A 20,853-nucleotide genomic window follows, 5' to 3' on the forward strand; every position below is an offset into this window, starting at 1 on the left:
GGCTTCTCTTGTTGCGGAGCACGGGCTCTGGGCGTGTGGGCTTCAGTAGTTGTGGCACGTGGGCTCAGTAGTTGTGGCTTGAGGGCTCTAGAGTACGGACTCAGTAGTTGTGGCGCATGGGCTTAGTTGCTCCACGGCATGTGGGACCTTCCCAGACCAGGGCTCGAACCCGTGTCCCCTGCATTGGCAGGCGGATTCTTAACCACTGTGCCACCAGGGAAGTCTGATATCATATTTATAGATGGGAGAACAGTAGGATCTACAGATCTCTGGATTACTAAAAAGCAGAAGCCTTGTTTTTTCTTTTTTGTAATCTTGTAATAACCCATAAAATCAATATTGCAATGTACATCATTCATAAAGTGCAGTGAACGTTGCTTCTGTATGGTAACGTGCATGGCAGGAAAGCTGGAGTGTTTGTGGGACAAACAGTATTGGTGTGAGACGGAGCAGGGAAAGAGAGAGGACATAGAGAAAGGTGTACAGAGAGTGTGGGGTGAGAACGTACAGATGGTTAAAAGTCACAGGGGGTCAACATTGCAGAGGCGTCAAAGGACAATGTGGGCATTGAGGATTCAAGGGACAAGGTATGCGAATAAGTTAAGAGTCGAGGAATGTTGGGTGTTGGGGATATGAGAAATGCAGAGGGTGATGACAACAAAGAGGATAATAGAGATGGAGAGATAAAGGTGAAAATGGTTAATGTGCAAGTGTGGGTCAAGGCAGAGGAGACTTAGTATCTGTGAAGGGTTAAAGAACCTGAGTGGGAGGGAGATGATAGTAAGGTATTTGACTCTGGAGGTACGTTGTGGTCCAAGGAGATGAGGACTGGGAAGGGGAGGTGGTGTCTGGGCGGGAAGTAGTGGGCAGAGGGATATAAAGTGAGTGGGTACACAATGACTGGATCTAGGAAGGGGAAGAGGAACATTAGAGGGCAAAATGCCCCAGAAAAATAGAAAAGGGAGCACAGAATTAAGGTGAGTGGGGAGTCTGAAGATACCTGACCATCAAGAGATGGGACCTTTGAGAGGAGAGACAGAAGAGACTGGGATTGGGCTGAGGTTACTGGAATGAAGTATGGACACAGGGCCACGGAAAGAGGGCATGGAAGATGCAGAAGGATGGACATAGGATCGAGGTGGAGGGGACAGTATTGAAGTCTAGGAACATTGTGTTGAGATGAGGGTGGATCTCCACCTGAGTCTACAGAGCTGCATCTTTCAGCTCAAATCATTCATCCACATGCACAGATTCATCCACAAACACTAGCATGGTTTCCAGCAGCTCAAGGTGGTGTCCCTAGGGGAGGACTTGCCCTGGGAAATTTTGAGGCCTCCAAAACAGCTTACTGTTTGTTCCAGCCAACACCTGAAGATAGGTCCCCTGGCTCCTGGTCTCTGTGGAGAGAAGTGAAGTAGGAGATAGATGGGCCCCTGGGCTGGACAGCTGGTGCCTGTCAAGCAGAGTAAAATTGAAGCTTTGTTTTCCGTAGATGCTCCAAGGGCAAAGTTAGTGGCAAGAGCTGAGCTCTGCTGAAGTAAAGAGATAAGATGACCACTCCTGAGGTCAAGGAAAACTTCCCCGTCTGCATAGGCACAGAAGGACTCCTTGGGGGTCAAAAAGGGTGGGGGCGCCACCCCATAATAAGTGTGGACACACCCCCACAGGCCTCTGCGGTGGAATCCATCTTAGCAAAAAATGCACACGCACGTTGGGGAGGGTCTTAGGACCAATCTGGTGTGAAAAAAACCCCTAGATAATTGGCCAAATGTAAACAAAGACCTGGCAGGAGTGTCCTATATAAGTGATCTAAATCACCTCTTTACTGGGGTCCTCCTCATTAGGGAGGACGCCCACACCCTTTCTCTCTGGGTGTGTATTTCTGCCTTGCTTCAGTCTTAAATAAACAAACTCTTTCTCTCTGCGCTCTCCCACTTGTTGTGCTGTGTCTCTAATAATAAACTTTGTACCTGTTCTTACAGTTTTTTGCCTCCTTGAAACATTCGTGCTTTCAAACGGGGCAAGAGCCAGGGAATTTTGCTTCTAGCCTCTAGCCCCTGGTAGACTAGCAGCTAGGTTCAATTCCTGGGCAGTGAACTAAGATCCTGCTTCAAGACTGCTGTCCCTCTGAGAACAGAAGGAGACTAACTTTGATAAGTACTAGCTATCCAACCCAGGTGGCCTAATCACGCTAACCTTTCCAGGTTTTTGTAAATTTCTACTTCAGGGGTTCCACTAAAATCTCCACTTGTTCCCCATCCCTACTCCGTCATTATCCTTTTAAATCACGTGGTCACTTCTGCACAAAGTGACTTTAAGTTCAATTCCTGCTGGACCCACTTCCCTACTGCAATGGACTGCATAGAATATCTTTATTGTCTTTAACTAGCATCAGGCATCGTTTATCCTTTATATGTGTAGCCACACTGGTGAATACTTCCTTTCACTAGTGTTGCTGCTAGGAATATTTTTTGGGACTATCTCCTTGTTCTGAACAGAATGTGAGTAATGGAATTGCTGCATCACAGTTTTTGTTCATCTTCAGATTGAGTCCATGCGAACATTATGTCTGACATGCAAAATGGGTAAATCCATCCCACCCCCACTAACCTTGGAGGAGAGTTTCCATTTCCCAGTCATCTGCAACTGGGTAGAGTCCAATTTTTTATGAACCGTATGTATGTGTTACATAAATGTTACTTTTATTTGCATTTGTCGGATTACTAGTGATACTGTTTATAACGTAATATGTAGTCCATCCCATGAAGTTACTAACCTGTACATTCCCTAGTTATAGTCATAATTCCTTTAAAATCCTTTTGCTTATGAAATGGTAAAAAATACTTTAAAACTATATTCTGGGTACTATTTTGTTCTGGGTGATGGGCATTGCAAATATCTTTCCATTTGTAGTTGGTCTTAACTTCTATTTTCAGATGGTACTTACTAGTTATATGTCAGAGTATTAATTGATTCCTTTGTACTTTGTATTTTATATCTTCCTAGAGAAATATTCCTGTACCATGAAATTGTAAAATGTTTATTCTAATTTTATAAATTGGAAGGTTTTTTTTCAGTTTCATGCTTTTCACTTGATCCATTCAACTTTTACATAAAAATCATTTATCTTTTTTTTAAAAATAAATAAATTTATTTATTTATTTATTTATTTATTTATTTATTTTTGGCTGCATTGGGTCTTTGTTGCTGCGCACGGGCTTTCTCTAGTTGCGGCGAGCGGGGGCTACTCTTTGTTGCGGTGCGCGGGCTTCTCATTGTGGTGGCTTCTCTTGTTGCAGAGCACGGGCTCTAGGCGTGAGGGCTCAGTACTTGTGGCATGAGGGCTCAGTAGTTGTGGCTCGCAGGCTCTAGAACGCAGGCTCAGTAGTTGTGGCGCAAGGGCTTAGTTGCTCCACGGCATGTGGGATCTTCCCGGACCAGGGCTCAAACCCGTGTCCCCTGCATTGGCAGGTGGATTCTTAACCATTGCACCACCAGGGAAGTCCCCATAAAAATCATTTAATGTATACATATAATTTAATTTATAGCCATTTATGATTATTTAATAATCCATTATTTCCTTACTGATGAGAAAACCACCTCAGACATTTTAGTATTTATTATACGTGGAAGTCTGTTTAGGGACTGCACATTCTGTTGCATTAATCTTAGGTTAATATTCCATCACCACGTTCTTTTCATTATTATTTTATTGCAACAGATCATGGTATCTCTATGATGAGTACCTTATTCTGTTGTATTTCTTTAACTTTCTCTTCCCTGCATTTGGCCCTGTGGTTTGATTTGTTAATTTTTCAACAATCTGGTCATGTTCTCAGAAAAATTTATTAATTGTTAATAGGAACTGATTGAATCACTTATTAGTTTAGGGAGAATTTATATTTTTATGACGTTTTTCCAAATATGGATTTGGGTCACTGTCTACTTGGATTAAATTTATGTCTTCCAGGAATATTTTCTAATTTTCTTTCTAATGATTTGCACAGCTTTTCTGAGGCTAGTGTTTTAAGTCTTTGGGGCACCCTCACTTTTCATTTCATGGTGAAATGAAACAGAAACCTGCTCTTGTTGCCTGTGTACTATGCACAGAAGCATTGCCAAGTTCAAAGTTATGAAAATTTCCCCTCGTTTTCTTCTAGCTGTTTTATATGTTCAGGTCTTATGTTTACATATTTCATACATTTTGAGTTCATTTTGGTGTATGGTGTAAGATAAGGGTAAATTTTCATTCTTTTGCATGTGGATATCCAGTTTTTCCAACACTATTTGTTAAACAGAGAATCTTTCCTCACTGCATGGTCTTGGCACGCTTATGGAATATCAGTTGGCTGTATATGGATTGGCTTATTTCTGGGATCATTTTTTTTTTCTTCCAGTAGTCTGTATGTCTATCTTTATGCCCTTGCCACTCTGCTTTTTTACTTTAGGTTGTAATATGTCTTGAGATCAGAAAATGTGATGCCTCCACCTTTGTTTTTCTTTCACAAGTTTGTTTTGGCTACTTGAGTCCTTTGAGGTTCCATGTGAATTTTAAGATAGTTTTTTTTTTCTATTAAAAATGCCTTTGAAGTTTTGATAGAAATTACATCGAATCTGTAGATCTCTTTGGTTCGTATGGACAATTTTAATATTGTTAAGCTTCCAATCCACAGGATTGGAAGGAACACAGGATGTTTTTGTATTTATTTGTATCCTCTTTAATTTCTTTCACCAATATCGCTTGATTTTTAAACATGTATTTCCCAATTGTGTACCCATTTAAATTGATTTTATCAGATTCAGATTATGAGGTCCCAATACTTTTTTTTTTTAACTGAAGTATAACTGGTTTACAATGTTGTGTTAGTTTCAGGTGTACAGCAAAGTGATGCATATGTACATATTATATATATATATATATTCTATATATATATTCTTTTTCAGACTTTTTTCCCTTATAGGTTATTACAAGATATTGAGTATAATTCCCTGTGCTATACAGTAGGTCTCTGTTGTTGTTTATTTTATATATAGTAGTGTGTATATGTTAATTCCAAGCTCCTAATTTATCTCTCCCCCCACCCCTTTCCCCTTTGGTAACCATAAGTTTGTTTTCTATGTCTGTGGTTCTGTTTCTGTTTTGTAGATAAGTTCATTTCTATCACTCCTTAAGATTCCACATACCATATGATATTTGTCTTTCTCTGTCTTGCTTAATTCACTTAGTATGATAATCTCTAGGTCCATCCATGTTGCTGCAAATGGCATTATTTCATTTTTTTTATGACTGAGTAATATTCTATTGTATATATGTACCACATTTTCTTTATCCATTCATCTGTCGATGGACATTTAGGTTACTTCCATGGCAGGACCACTTATTGAAGAGACTGTCTTTTTTTCCATTGTATATTTTTGCCTCCTTTGTCATAGATTTATTGACCATAAGTTTATGGGTTTATTTCTGGGCTCTCTATTCTTTTCCACTGATTTGTGTGTGTGTGTGTGTGTTTGGGTTTTTTTGTTTTTTGTTTTTTTTGGCGAGTGCCATGCTGTATTGATTAGTGTAGCTTTGTAGTATAGTCTGAAGTCAGGGAGCATGATTCCTGCAGCTCTGTTCTTCTTTCTCAAGATTGTTTTGGCTATTCAGGGTCTTTGGGTTTCCACAAATTGTTGGTAAAAATATGGACAGTAAGGGCCATTCTGATGAGGTCTCAGACAGAAATGAGGAACATGTTATTGGAAAGGTGGTTGTTGTTAAAATGTGGCAAAGCACTTTACTGAATTGTGTTTCTGTGCTAGTGCTTTGTGCAAGGTGTATCTTGTAATGAAAAAGTCTAAGCAAAGTGTTAAAGGAGAGGCCTGATTTCTCTTGAATGTTTATAGTAAAATGTGAAAAGATAGAAACAATGTAAATATAGAGTTGTTAACCAAAAGGGAAGCACAAATCAAAATTTTGGAAAATTCTCAGCCTATCCATATTAGAAAAATTGAGAAATCCTGTAAGAGAGAGAACATGAGAGGTAAAGGCATATTTGATAAGGAGGTGAGAATGGATGTGCCATCTCAACAGAACCTAGGCGTTACTCATCAAGACAAGAGGAAGATTTGTCAGCTATCTAAAAAGAATTCAGGACATATTGTCTAAGATAGTGAAAGAATGACCCTGAAGGTTAGCTCGGAGATCATCTGGGTTGCCTCGCCCAATACAATCTCAGAGTGTAAGAGCCTTGAGGAGAGCTGCTAAGGGACTGCATTAGAAGGGCCTGTGGGAGATGATTATGTCATTAGGGTAGAGCCCTCATTAATGGGATGAGTGCTCCTTTCAAAGCAATCGGAGAAAAGTCCCTTGCCCCTTCCACCATATAAAGAGACAGAGAGAAGGTACCATCTATGAAACAGAAAGCATGCCCTCATAGGACTTCAGATGTGCCTTAGATTTTTTTAGCCTACAAAACTGTGAGAAATAAATTTCTATCATTTATAAGCTACAAAGTCTCTGGTATTTGTAATAGCCACCTGAACAGAGTAAGACAGTCCTCAAGGATCAAATAGAGATCAAATCCCTTAGTGGATTCCTGGGGTATTGGAGACAGTGTAAGTCTCTGTGACTAATGTTGCATTTTGGAGCCTCTGGCAGAGGGACAGAGACTTCATCTAGTTTCTTCTCTTTGGGTTTGGACTCAGAGCCACCTTATATAACAACCACATGTTCTACTTTTGAATAGAAGTTATTAGATTGTTATTGAATTCTTGCTGAAACAAAAGTCTCAACAAAAAGATTTTGTTGCCTTCAACCTTATATTCCAATTTTGGGTTGGGTGAACTTGGACTCCATTATTAACAGAACAGGAGTGATCCAAAAAGCCTTGCTTGTCAAATGAAAGGGGTATACTCATGAATAAAGTTAGCAAAAATTATACAAAGTAAATCAACTTTATTCAAACTATAGAAAATAGTGAATGGTTTACAGCATCCAAGCAAATATTTCATCAAGCAAAGGGTGACTGAAACATAGATCTTTGTGGCTTTTTAACTTACTCTGGACCCATCCACCTTCCCAGGATCAGTGGTCATTCTGAAGATGACAGCTCATGTGCCTGGTGTGGGTTCCTGATTATGAAAGAGCAGAGCAAGGTACTGCTTAAAAAAATAAAAAAGAGATGCTCTCTTTGGACCTGACTGGGGACTTCCTGAAAGACTAATACAAAGGGCTTGCCTTAATTTCACCTGCAAGAGAACTCTCTCAGACCCTGATGTTCATTGCAGCACTGTTTACAATAGCCGGGACATGGAAGCAACCTAAATGTCCATTGACAGAGGAATGGATAAAGAAGATGTGGTATATATATACAATGGAATACTACTCAGCCATAAAAATGAACGATAGTGCCATTTGCAGAGACATGGATTGACATAGAGATTGTCATACAGAGTGAAGTAAGTCGGAAAGAGAAAAACAAATATTGTATAATATCACTTATATGTGGAATCTAGAAAAATGGTATAGATGAACTTATTTGCAAAGCAGAAATAGAGCCACAGATGTAGAGAACAAACTTATGGTTACCAAGGGGGCAAGAGGGGTGGTGGGATGAATTGGGAGATTGGGATTGACATATATACACTACTGTGTATTAAATAGATAACTAATGAGAACCTACTCTATAGCACAGGGAACTCAGTGGTCCGTGGTGACCTAAATGGGAAGAAAATCTAAAAAAGAGTGGATATTTGCATATGTATAACTGATTCACTTTGCTGCACAGCAGAAACTAACATAACATTGTAAAGCAACTATACTCCGATAAAAATTAATAAAAAATAAAGATATTCAATAATAATAAGTAAAAAAAAGAGAACTCTCTCAGGGTGAAGAAGTGGCTACATGAAGGGTGTTCTCCAAAAACCTTGGAAGGCATATGAAACCTTGGATGGCCACTGGGGTAAAAATACAACTTGAGGCAAACAGTAGACACAATAAAATCTTGGGAGGAAAAGCTGGAATACTTTGGGGAATGAAGGCTTTGCAAGTTCCCATATACAGTAGGGAATAGGTCAACCATATGCCCAGGGAAGGACTCATGCTCAGGGAACATCAAAGGAGACCCCGAGTTCTCATCCTTGGCTGACCATTAGGATCTGACAAACAGGATGTGAAGGATAAGGCAGAGTTGTGCGTGTCCTGACTAAGCAGTGAAGGAGTGCCCTGACTGAGAGCCAATCGGCAAAGACCCTGAGAATATTTTGTGTTTTCTGCAGTTCTTGCTGTTGTTATTATTTTTGGTTTGCTTGGTTTAAATCCAGGCATTTAAGGATATTCCTGTCAAATCCCTTAGCAAATGAAACAGCAACTTCAGTTATTACAGATGAATAAGAATACAGTCTACATAAAGTAGTTTAGAAATTTCTTAAACTACAACTGACAAGAAGCAATAAGTCTGTAATGTGAGGCCTGAAATAAAACTTCAATATTTTTTTCCTGATATCTGATAAAATTGAGAGAGACTTGAATTGCCTAGCTGCAAGTTCCACTCTCTAACCTGCTTCCATGGTTAAAGTTCCATAGCTAAACAACCATCCTTATCCTGGGAGTGTTTCTGGCTGATCCGTGGGTAGTGGGTTTCAGTTCCCTGTCAGTTTATAGCATTGTCTATACAAGTCAATCACATTCTCCCCTAGGAACCAAGGGTACCTCATCTTCATGATACTACAAAGCCTGCCACAATCATGAATTGTTCACTCTGTTCCCAAATGTAAATCCTTTGTGTCTCTGCATGGTGTGCAGTGCTCTCCTCCTCCTGTGAGGACATGTGACTAATAAATCACTTTTTTTAAATTAATTTTTTTGGCCATGCCCTGTGGCATGTGGGGTCCCTGACCAGGGATCCAACCAGCTTCCTCTGCAGTGGAAGCGTGGAGTCTTAACCACTGGACCATCAGGGAAGTCCCTAATAAATCACTCTTCATCTAACCTTTGCAGTGTTCAGTTGAATGACTAAATCAAATGATTTATATCTCTAGAATGGGATATTATGCAGCCGTAAATACACTATGTACTGATAAATGCTATAACAAGGGTGAACCTGATACTATTATGTAAATGAAAGAAGCTACAAACAAAAGACTCTATTTTGTGTGATTCAATTTATATGAAATATCCAGAATAGGCTAATTCTTAACAACAGAAGGCCAATTAGTCTCCTGCAGGATGTGGAAGGTAGGAAAAATCAGGAGTGATTCCATAATGGGTATCAGTTTCCCTTTGGGGTGATAGAAAAGTTCTGGAACTAGATTGTGGCAATGGTTCCAAAACAATGGGAACATACTTAATGCCACTTAATTGCAGACTTACATTTTAAAAAATAAATTTATTTATATATTTTTGGCTGCATTGGGTCTTCGTTGCTGCGTGCAGGACTTTCTTTAGTTGCAGCAAGTGGGGGCTACTCTTCATTGCGGTGCATGGGCTTCTCATTGCCATGGCTTCTCTTGTTGTGGAGCATGGGCTCTAGGCGCGCGGGATTCAGTAGTTGTGGCTTGTGGGCTTAGTTGGTCCGTGACGTGTGGGATATTCCCGGACCAGGGCTCGAACCTGTGTCCCCTGCAATGGCAGGCGGATTCTTAACCACTGCGCCACCAGGGAAGCCCACAAACTTACATTTTTTTAGAATGGGAACTTATGGTTTCCAGTTCAACACATAAGGTGCTTGAACGTTACCATTCCATCCTAACAAAAAGCAAAACTCTGACTAGATTGAAAATCAACAACCGCTTTTGGATCCATAGGAGAGGGGAGGACACAGGTCAAAATGCTGCCCTTAGTATTTGAGACAGACAAGTGAACACAGGAATTCAAGATTATCATGGCAGAGGCTCACAAGTGAAAACCACAGCAGAACCAATTAAGTGTTATGACAATCTAAACTGTAATTGACCGATTGCTGGAGGCTCAGTTTGGACAACTCTGAATGTTAAAAACTGCAAGGAGACTCAATGGAAGATCACAATTTTGTGAGATTTGCCTGCAGAAACTTAACCAGGTTTCACAGTAAAAAAAAAAAAAAAACCCAAAAAACTCCTCATTTTTTTGTTTTGTTTTTTGTTTTAAATTCCAGTGCCTTTAAACAATTTTCTTATTGGAGTATAGTTGATTTACAATGTTGTGTTAATTTCTGCTGTATAGCAAAGTGAATCAGTTATACATATACATATATCCACTCTTTTTTAGATTATTTTCCCATATAGGCCATTACAGAGTATTGTGTAGAGTTCCCTGTGCTATACAGTAGGTCCTTATTAGTTATTTTATATATAGTAATGTGTATACGTCAATCCCAATCTCCCAATTTATCCCTCCCTGAAAGGACCATTTTGAAATGCACCACAGTACTCTGTTCTTCTTAACAAGTCCAGTCCTCAAGAAAAACTAGTTAGCCAGAGCCCACACATCTTTATCCATTCATCTGTTGAAGGACATTTAGGTTGCTTCCATGTCTTGGCTATTATAAATAGTGCTGCTATGAACATTGGAGAGTGTGTATCTTTTTGAATCAGAGTTTTTAAATCTTTTCTGGATATATGCCCAGGAGTGGGATTGCTGGATCATATGGTAACTCTATTTTTAGTTGGGGTTTTTTTTTTTTTTTGGCTGCACCATGGGGTTTGCAGGATCTTAGTTCCCCAACCAGGGATCAAACCTGGAGAGTGATAAGTCCTAACCACTGGACCACCAGTGAATTCCCTACTTTTAGTTTTTAAAGGAAACTCCATACTGTTTTCACAGTGGCTGCACCAATTTAAATTCCCACCAACAGTGTAGGAGGGAACCCTTTTCTCCACACCCTCTTCAGCATTTTTTATTTGTAGACCCTTTGATGATGGCCATTCTGATGGGGTGAGATGATATCTCATTGTAATTTTGATTTGCATTTCTCTAATAATTAGTGATGTTGAGCATCTTTTCATGTGCCTGTTAGCCATCTATTTGTCTTCCTTGGAGAAATGTCTATTTAGGTCTTCTGCCCATTTTTTGAATGGGTTGTTTGTTTGTTTTGATATTGAATTTTATGAGTTGCTTCTATATTTTGGAAATTAAACCCTTGTTGGTTGAATCATTTTCAAATATTTTCTCCTGGGCCATAGGTTGTCTTTTCATTTTATTGATGGTTTCCTTTGCTGTGCAAAAGCTTTTAAGTTTGATTAGGTCCCATTTGTTTATTTTTGCTTTTATTTCTTTTGTTGTGGGAGACTGACCTAAGAAAATATTGCTACAATGTATGTCAGAGAATGTTTTGCCTATGTTCTCTTCTAGGAGATTTATGGTGTCAAGAATCATATTTAGATCTTTAAACCATTTTGAATTTATTTTTGTATATGTTGTGAGGGAGTGTTCCAACTTCACTGATTTACATGAGGCTGTCCAGCTTTCCTAACACCACTTGCCGAAGAGATTGTCTTTTCTCTGTTGCGTATTTTTGCCTTTTTTGTCAAATATTAATCGACTGTAGGTGTGTGGATTCATTTCTGGGCTCTCTATTCTGTTCCATTGATACATATGTCTGTTTTTGTGCCAATACCATGCTGTTTTGATTACTGTATCCTTGTAGTATGGTCTGAAGTCTGGGAGGGTTATGCCTCCAGCTTTGTTCTTTTTCCTCAGGATTTCTTTGGCAATTCTGGGTCTTTTGTGGTTCCATGTAAATTTTAGGATTATTTGTTCTAGTTCTGTGAAAAAATGTTACTGGTATTTTGATAGGAATTGCATTAAATCTGTAGCAACCAAGGTGTTCTTCACTAGGTTAATGAATAAATACACTCCAGTTCATTCTGGGATTGGAATACTCTTCAGCTCTAAAAAAAAATAAGCTACCCAGCTATGAAACTACATGGAGGAGTCCTAAATGCATATTACTAAGTGAAAGGAGTCAATCTGAAAAGGCTACATAATGAATTATTCCAAGGATATGATATTTTGTAAAGATATATGTATCAATATAAGAAAATTAAAAAGTGGTTATCAGGCATTGGCAGAGATGGGACGATGAATAGTTTGAATCTAGAGGATTTTCAGGACAATAAAAATGATCTATGTAAAACTATAATAATGGATATATGTCATTATACATTTGTCCAAAGCCACAAAATGTACATCACTAAGAGGGAACCATAAGGTAAACTCTGGACTTGATTTATAATGTCAATGTACAGTCATCAATGGTAACGCATGTACCACACTTGTAGGGGATGATGACAATGGGGGAGGCTATGCATGTATGGGAGCAAGAGGTATATGGGAAATTTCTGTACCTTAATTTCAATTTTGCTGTGAACCTAAAACTGCTCTAAAAAAATCTTTTAAAAAAATACATTGATATGTGGAGCATGAAACACGTATTGAGATATATTAAAAGATTCCATACTCTCAAAGAATATTAGAAATGTCCATATGCATATCTTTTACAGTTTTTAATCAGTGCACTTTAAAGGTGTTAAAAAAAATGTAAGTATCTTGCAGGGTTGGGAGGGACAAACCATGGTACCACAGTTCATAAAACACACAAACACACTCATACATAGAGGCAGAAAAGCAACAAAGAAAAAAATTTCTCATGTGTTAATTCAGTTATAATCTGCTTTAATACTTAGCATGTATCATGACTTCCTTTGTGTATCATCAAATATGCATTTATGGCATCATTTTCAAACTGTTAATCCATTCTCCAACCCAAACTGTCCAAATATAGGTTTAAATAGCATACAAAACCAACCATGCAGCAGATTATTTAAATTAATTCTTCTTGTAAATTAAGGAATAAAACATAGTGGTTCATATTCTATTCATAAATGATGCAATGAGGTATCCTAAAGCACATTAGAGTTTTAGTTTACAGTAAGTTGGAAAGGAGAGTTTTGATTTTAAAAGAAATAAGAGACTTTAAAAAGATATCATAGGGGCTTCACTGGTGGCGCAGTGTTTAAGAATCTGCCTGCCAATGCAGGGGACACAGTTTCAAGCCCTGGTCCAGGAAGATCCCACATGCCGTGGAGTAACTAAGCCCATGTGCCACAACTGCTGAACCTGTGCTCTAGAGCCCGTGAGCCACAACTACTAAGCCCATGTGCCACAACTACTGAAGCCCGCACTTTTAGAACCCATGCACCGCAACAAAGAGTAGCCCCTGCTCACCGCAACTAGAGAAAGCCCACGCACAGCAACAAAGACCCAATGCAACCAAAGATAAATAAATACAATAATAAATTTTTAAAAAAGATATAGATGAAGAATTTATAAAGATATGAAAGGAGGAAAATGTAATGGTGCCAATAAAATCCTTAAAATATCTATAGATGCAAAAGATATTCCATGCAAATGGAAATCAAAAGAAAGCAGGAGTAGCAATTCTCATATCAGACAAAATAGACTTTAAAATAGACTATTACAAGAGACAAAGAAGGACACTGCATAATGATCAAGGGATCAATCCAAGAAGAAGATATAACAATTGTAAATATTTATGCACTCAACATAGGAACACCTCAATACTTAAGGCAAATGCTAACAGCCATAAAGAGGGAAATCGACAGTAACACAATCACAGTAGGGGACTTTAACACCTCTCTTTCATCAATGGACAGATCATCAAAAATGAAAATAAATAAGGAAACACAAGCTTTAAATGACACATTAAACAAGATGGACTTAATTGATATTTATAGGACATTCCATCCAAAAACAACAGAATACACTTTTTTTTAAGTGCTCATGGAACATTCTCCAAGATAGATCATATCTTGGGTCACAAATCAAGCCTTGGTAAATTTAAGAAAATTGAAATTGTATCAAGTATCTTTTCCGACCACAATGCTATGAGACTAGATATCAATTACAGAAAAAAATCTATAACAAATACAAACACATGGAGGCTAAACAATGCACTACTAAATAACCAAGTGATCACTGAAGAAATCAAAGAGGAAATCAAAAAATATCTAGAAACAGGGCTTCCCTGGTGGCGCAGTGGTTGAGAATCTGCCTGCTAATGCAGGGGACACGGGTTCGAGCCCTGGTCTGGGAAGATCCCACATGCTGCGGAGCAACTGGGCCCGTGAGCCACAACTACTGAGCCTGCGCATCTGGAGCCTGTGCTCCGCAACGAGAGGCCGCGATAGTGAGAGGCCCGCGCACCGCGATGAAGAGCGGCCCCCGCTTGCCACAACTAGAGAAAGCCCTCGCACAGAGACGAAGACCCAACACAGCCATAAATAAATAAATTAATTAATTAACTTAAAAAAAAAACAACCTAGAAACAAATGACAATGAAAACACGATGACCCAAAACCTATGGGATGCAGCAAAAGCAGTTCTAAGAAGGAAGTTTATAGCAATACAATCCTACCTCAAGAAACAAGAAAAATCTCAAATAAACAACCCAACCTTACACCTAAAGCAATTAGAGAAAGAAGGACAAAAAAAACCCCTAAGTTAGTAGAAGGAATCATAAAAAATCATAAAAATAAGATCAGAAATAAATGAAATAGAAATGAAAGAAACAATAGCAAAGATCAATAAAACTAAATGCTGGTTCTTTGAGAAGATAAACAAAATTGATAAACCATTAGCCAGACTCATCAAGAAAAAAAGGGAAAAGACTCAAATCAACAGAATTAGAAATGAAAAAGGAGAAGTAACAACTGACACTGTAGAAATACAAAGAATCATGAGAGATTACTACAAGCAACAATATGCCAATAAAATGGACAACCTGGAAGAAATGGACAAATTCTTAGAAAAGCACAACCTTCCAAGACTGAGCCAGGAAGAAATAGAAAATATGAGCAGACCAATCACAAGCACTGAAATTGAGGCTGTGATTAAAAATCTTCCAACAGCAGAAGCAAGAAAAACTACAATCCTGCAGCCTGTGGACCAAAAACCACAGTTACAGAAAGATAGAGAAGATGAAAAGGCAGAGGGCTATGTACCAGATGAAGGAACAAGAAAAAACCCCAGAAAAACAACTAAATGAAGTGGAGATAGGCAACCTTCCAGAAAAAGAATTCAGAATAATGATAGTGAAGATGATCCAGGACCTCGGAATAAGAATGGAGGCAAAGATTGAGAACATGCAAGAAATGATTAACAAAGACCTAGAAGAATTAAAGAACAAACAAACAGAGATGACCAATACAATAACTGAAATGAAAACTACACTAGAAGGAATCAATAGCAGAATAACTGAGGCAGAAGAACGGATAAGTGACCTGGAAGACAGAATGGTGGAATTCACTGCTGCGGAACAGACTAAAGAAAAAGGAATGAAAAGAAATGAAGACAGCCTAAGAGACCTCTGGGACAACATTAAACGCAACAATATTCACATTATAGGGGTCCCAGAAGGAGAAGAGAGAGAGAAAGGACCAGAGAAAATATTTGAAGAGATTATAGTCGAAAACTTCCCTAACATGGGAAAGGAAATAGCCACCCAAGTCCAGGAAGCGCAGAGAGTCCCATACAGAATAAACCCAAGGAGAAACACACCGAGACACATAGTAATCAAAGTGGCAAAAATTAAAGACAAAGAAAAATTATTGAAAGCAGCAAGGGAAAAACGACAAATAACATACAAGGGAACTCCCATAAGGTTAACAGCTGATTTCTCAGCAGAAACTCTGCAAGCCAGAAGGGAGTGGCATGATATACTTAAAGTGATGAAAGGGAAGAACCTACAACCAAGATTACTCTACCCGGCAAGGATCTCATTTAGATTTGATGGAGAAATCAAAAGCTTTACAGACAAGCAAAAGCTGAGAGAATTCAGCACCACCAAACCAGCTCTACAACAAATGCTAAAGGAACTTCTCTAAGTGGGAAACACAAGAGAAGAAAAGGACCTACAAAAACAAACCCAAAACAATTAAGAAAATAGTCATAGGAACATACATATCGATAATTACCTTAAACGTGAATGGATTAAATGCCCCAACCAAAAGACATAGACTGGCTGAATGGATACAAAAACAAGACCCATATATATGCTGTCTACAAGAGACCCACTTTAGACCTAGGGACACATACAGACTGAAAGTGAGGGGATGGAAAAAGATATTCCATGCAAATGGAAATCAAAAGAAAGCTGGAGTAGCTATACTCATATCAGATAAAATAGACTTTAAAATAAAGAATGTTACAAGAGACAAGGAAGGACACTACATAATGATCCAGGGATCAATCCAAGAAGAAGATACAACAATTATAAATATATATGCACCCAACATAGGAGCACCTCAATACATAAGGCAACTGCTAACAGCCATAAAAGAGGAAATCGACAGTAACACAATAATAGTGGGGGACTTTAAAACCTCACTTAAACCAATGGACAGATCATCCAAAATGAAAATAAATAAGGAAACAGAAGCTTTAAATGACACAAAAGACCAGATAGATTTAATTGATATATATAGGTCATTCCATCCAAAAACAGCAGATTACACGTTCTTCTCAAGTGCGCACGGAACATTCTCCAGGATAGATCACATCTTGGGTCACAAATCAAGCCTCAGTAAATTTAAGAAAATTGAAATCATATCAAGCATCTTTTCTGACCACAACGCTATGAGATTAGAAATGAATTACAGGGAAAAAAACTTAAAAAAGACAAACACATGGAGGCTAAACAATACGTTACTAAATAACCAAGAGATCACTGAAGAAATCAAAGAGGAAATAAAAAAATACCTAGAGACAAATGACAATGAAAACACGACGACCCAAAACCTATGGGATGCAGCAAAAGCGGTTCTAAGAGGGAAGTTTATAGCTATACAAGCCTAACTAAAGAAACAAGAAAAATCTCAAGTAAACAATCTAACCTTACACCTAAAGGAACTAGAGACAGAAGTACAAACAAAACCCAAAGTTAGCAGAAGGAAAGAAATCATAAAGATCAGAGCAGAAATAAATGAAATAGAAACAAAGAAAACGATAGCAAAGATCAATAAAACTAAAAGTTGGTTCTTTGAGAAGATAAACAAAATTGATAAGCCATTAGCCAGACTCATCAAGAAAAAGAGGGAGAGGACTCAAATCAATAAAATCAGAAATGAAAAAGGAGAAGTTACAACAGACACCGCAGAAATACAAAGCATCCTAAGAGACTACTACAAGCAACTTTATGCCAATAAAATGGATAACCTGGAAGAAATGGACAAATTATTAGAAAGGTATAACCTTCCAAGACTGACCCAGGAAGAAACAGAAAATATGAACAGACCAATCACAAGTAATGAAATTGAAACTGTGATGAAAAATCTTCCAACAAACAAAAGTCCAGGACCAGATGGCTTCACAGGTGAATTCTATCAAAAATTTAGTGAAGAGCTAACACCCATCCTTCTCAAACTCTTCCAAAGAATTGCAGAGGAAGGAACACTCCCAAACTCATTCTATGAGGCCACCATCACCCTGATACCACTATAAAAAAAGAAAATTACAGACCAATATCACTGATGAATATAGATGCAAAAATCCTCAACAAAATACTAGCAAACAGAATCCAACAACACATTAAAAGGATCATACACCACGATCAAGTGGGATTTATCCCAGGGATGCAAGGATTCTTCAATATACGCAAATCAATCAATGTGATACACCATATTAACAAATTGAAGAATAAAAACCATATGATCATCTCAATAGATGCGGAAAAAGCTTTTGACAAAATTCAACACCCATTCATGATAAAAACTCTCCAGAAAGTGGGCATAGAGGGAACCTACCTCAACATAATAAAGGCCATATATGACAAACCCACAGCAAACATCATTGTCAATGGTGAAAAACTGAAAGCATTTCCTCTAAGATCAGGAACGAGACAAGGATGTCCACTCTCACCACTGTTATTCAACATAGTTCTGGAAGTCCTGGCCACGGCAATCAGAGAAGAAAAAGAAATAAAAGGAATACAAATTGGAAAAGAGGAAGTAAAACTGTCACTGTTTGTGGATGACATGATACTATACATAGAGAATCCTAAAACTGCCACCAGAAAACTGCTAGAGCTAATTAATGAATATGGTAAAGTTGCAGGATACAAAATTAATGCACAGAAATCTCTTGCATTCCTATACACTAATGATGAAAAATCTGAAAGAGAAATTATGGAAACACTCCCATTTACCATTGCAACAAAAAGAATAAAATACCTAGGAATAAACCTACCTAGGGAAACAAAAGACCTGTATGCAGAAAACTATAAGACACTGGTGAAAGAAATTAAAGATGATACAAACAGATGGAGAGATATACCATGTTCTTGGATTGGAAGAATCAACATTGTGAAAATGACTATATTATCCAAAGCAATCTACAGATTCAATGCAATCCCTATCAAATTACCAATGGCATTTTTTACAGAGCTAGAACAAATCATCTTAAAATTTGTATGGAGACACAAAAGACCCCGAATAGCCAAAGCAGTCTTGAGGGAAAAAAATGGAGCTGGAGGAATCAGACTCCCTGACTTCAGACTATACTACAAAGCTACAGTAATCAAGACAATATGGTACTGGCACAAAAACAGAAACATAGATCAATGGAACAAGATAGAAACCCCAGAGATTAACCCACGCACCTATGGTCAACTAATCTATGACAAAGGAGGCAAAGATATACAATGGAGAAAAGACAGTCTCTTCAATAAGTGGTGCTGGGAAAACTGGACAGCTACATGTAAAAGAATGAAATTAGAATACTCCCTAACACCATACACAAAAATAAACTCAAAATGGATTAGAGACCTAAATATAAGACTGGACACTATAAAACTCTTAGAGGAAAACATAGGAAGAACACTCTTTGACATAAATCACAGCAAGATCTTTTTTGATCCACCTCCTAGAGTAATGGAAATAAAAACAAAAATAAACAAGTGGGACCTAATGAAACTTCAAAGCTTTTGCACAGCAAAGGAAACCATAAACAAGACGAAAAGACAACCCTTAGAATGGGAGAAAATATTTGCAAATGAATCAACAGACAAAGGATTAATCTCCAAAATATATAAACAGCTCATTCAGCTCAATATTAAACAAACACCCCAATCCAAAAATGGGCAGAAGACCTAAATAGACATTTCTCCAAAGAAGACATACAGACGGCCACGAAGCACATGAAAAGATGCTCAACATCACTAATTATTAGAGAAATGCAAATCAAAACTACAATGAGGTATCACCTCACTCCTGTTAGAATGGGCCTCATCAGAAAATCTACAAACAACAAATGCTGGAGAGGGTGTGGAGAAAAGGGAACCCTCTTGCACTGTTGGTGGGAATGTAAATTGATACAGCCACTATGGAGAACAATATGGAGGTTCCTTAAAAAACTAAAAATAGAATTACCATATGACCCAGCAATCCCACTGCTGGGCATATACCCAGAGAAAACCGTAATTCAAAAAGACACATGCACCCGAATGTTCATTGCAGCACTATTTACAATAGCCAGGTCATGGAAGCAACCTAAATGCCCATCAACAGACGAATGGATAAAGAAGTTGTGGTACATATATACAATGGAATATTACTCAGCCATAAAAAGGAACGAAATTGAGTCATTTGTTGAGAAGTGGATGGATCTAGAGACTGTCATACAGAGTGAAGTAAGTCAGAAAGAGAAAAACAAATATCGTATATTAATGCATGTATGTGGAACCTAGAAAAATGGTACAGATGAGCCAGTTTGCAGGGCAGAAGTTGAGACACAGATGTAGAGAATGGACATATGGACACCAAGGGGGGAAAACTGCAGTGGGGTGGGGATGGTGGTGTGCTGAATTGGGCGATTGGGATTGACATGTATACACTGATGTGTATAAAATTGATGCCTAATAAGAACCTGCAGTATAAAACAACAAACAAAACAACTAATACTAAACTTTCATTGGGTTATTTGTATGGAAATATGTTAATATAAATGTTTCAGACATTACATGAAATTTCTAAAAATCTTATATTTGTATTTGTATGGAAATATGTTAATATAAATGTTTCAGACATTACATGAAAAAAAAAAATCTTCCAACAAACAAAAGCCCAGGACCAGATGGCTTCACAGGCAAATTCTATCAAACATTTAGAGAAGAGCTAACACCTATCCTTCTCAAACTCTTCCAAAATATAGCAGAGGGAGGAACTCTCCCAAACTCTTCTATGAGGCCACCATCAACCTGATACCAAAACCAGAAAAAGATGTCATTAAAAAACTACAGGCCAATATCACTGATAAACATAGATGCAAAATTCCTCAATACTAACAAACAGCATCGAACAGCACATTAAAAGGATCATACACCACGATCAAGTGGGATTTATCCCAGGAATGCAAGGATTCTTCAATATATGCAAATCAATCAATGTGATACACCATATTAACAAATTGAAGGAGAAAAACCATATGATTATCTCAATAGATGCAGAAAAAGCTTTTGACAAAATTCAACACCCATTTATGATAAAAAACCCTCCAGAAAGTAGGCATAGAGGAAACTTACCTCAGCTTACCTCAACATAATAAAGGCCATATATGACAAACCCACAGCCAACATCATTCTCAGTGGTGAAAAAGTGAAACCATTTCCACCAAGGTCAGGAACAAGACAAGGCTGCCCACTCTCACTGCTATTATTCAACATAGTTTTGGTAGTTTTAGCCACAGCAATCAGAGAAGAAAAAGAAATAAAAGGAATCCAAATTGGAAAACAAGAAGTAAAACTGTCACAGTTTGCAGATGACATGACACTATACACAGAGAATCCTAAAGATGCTACCAGAAAACTACTAGAGCTA

The sequence above is a fragment of the Eschrichtius robustus genome, chromosome 19 (genome assembly GCF_028021215.1).
Source record: "Eschrichtius robustus isolate mEscRob2 chromosome 19, mEscRob2.pri, whole genome shotgun sequence".
Taxonomy (NCBI): domain Eukaryota; kingdom Metazoa; phylum Chordata; class Mammalia; order Artiodactyla; family Eschrichtiidae; genus Eschrichtius; species Eschrichtius robustus.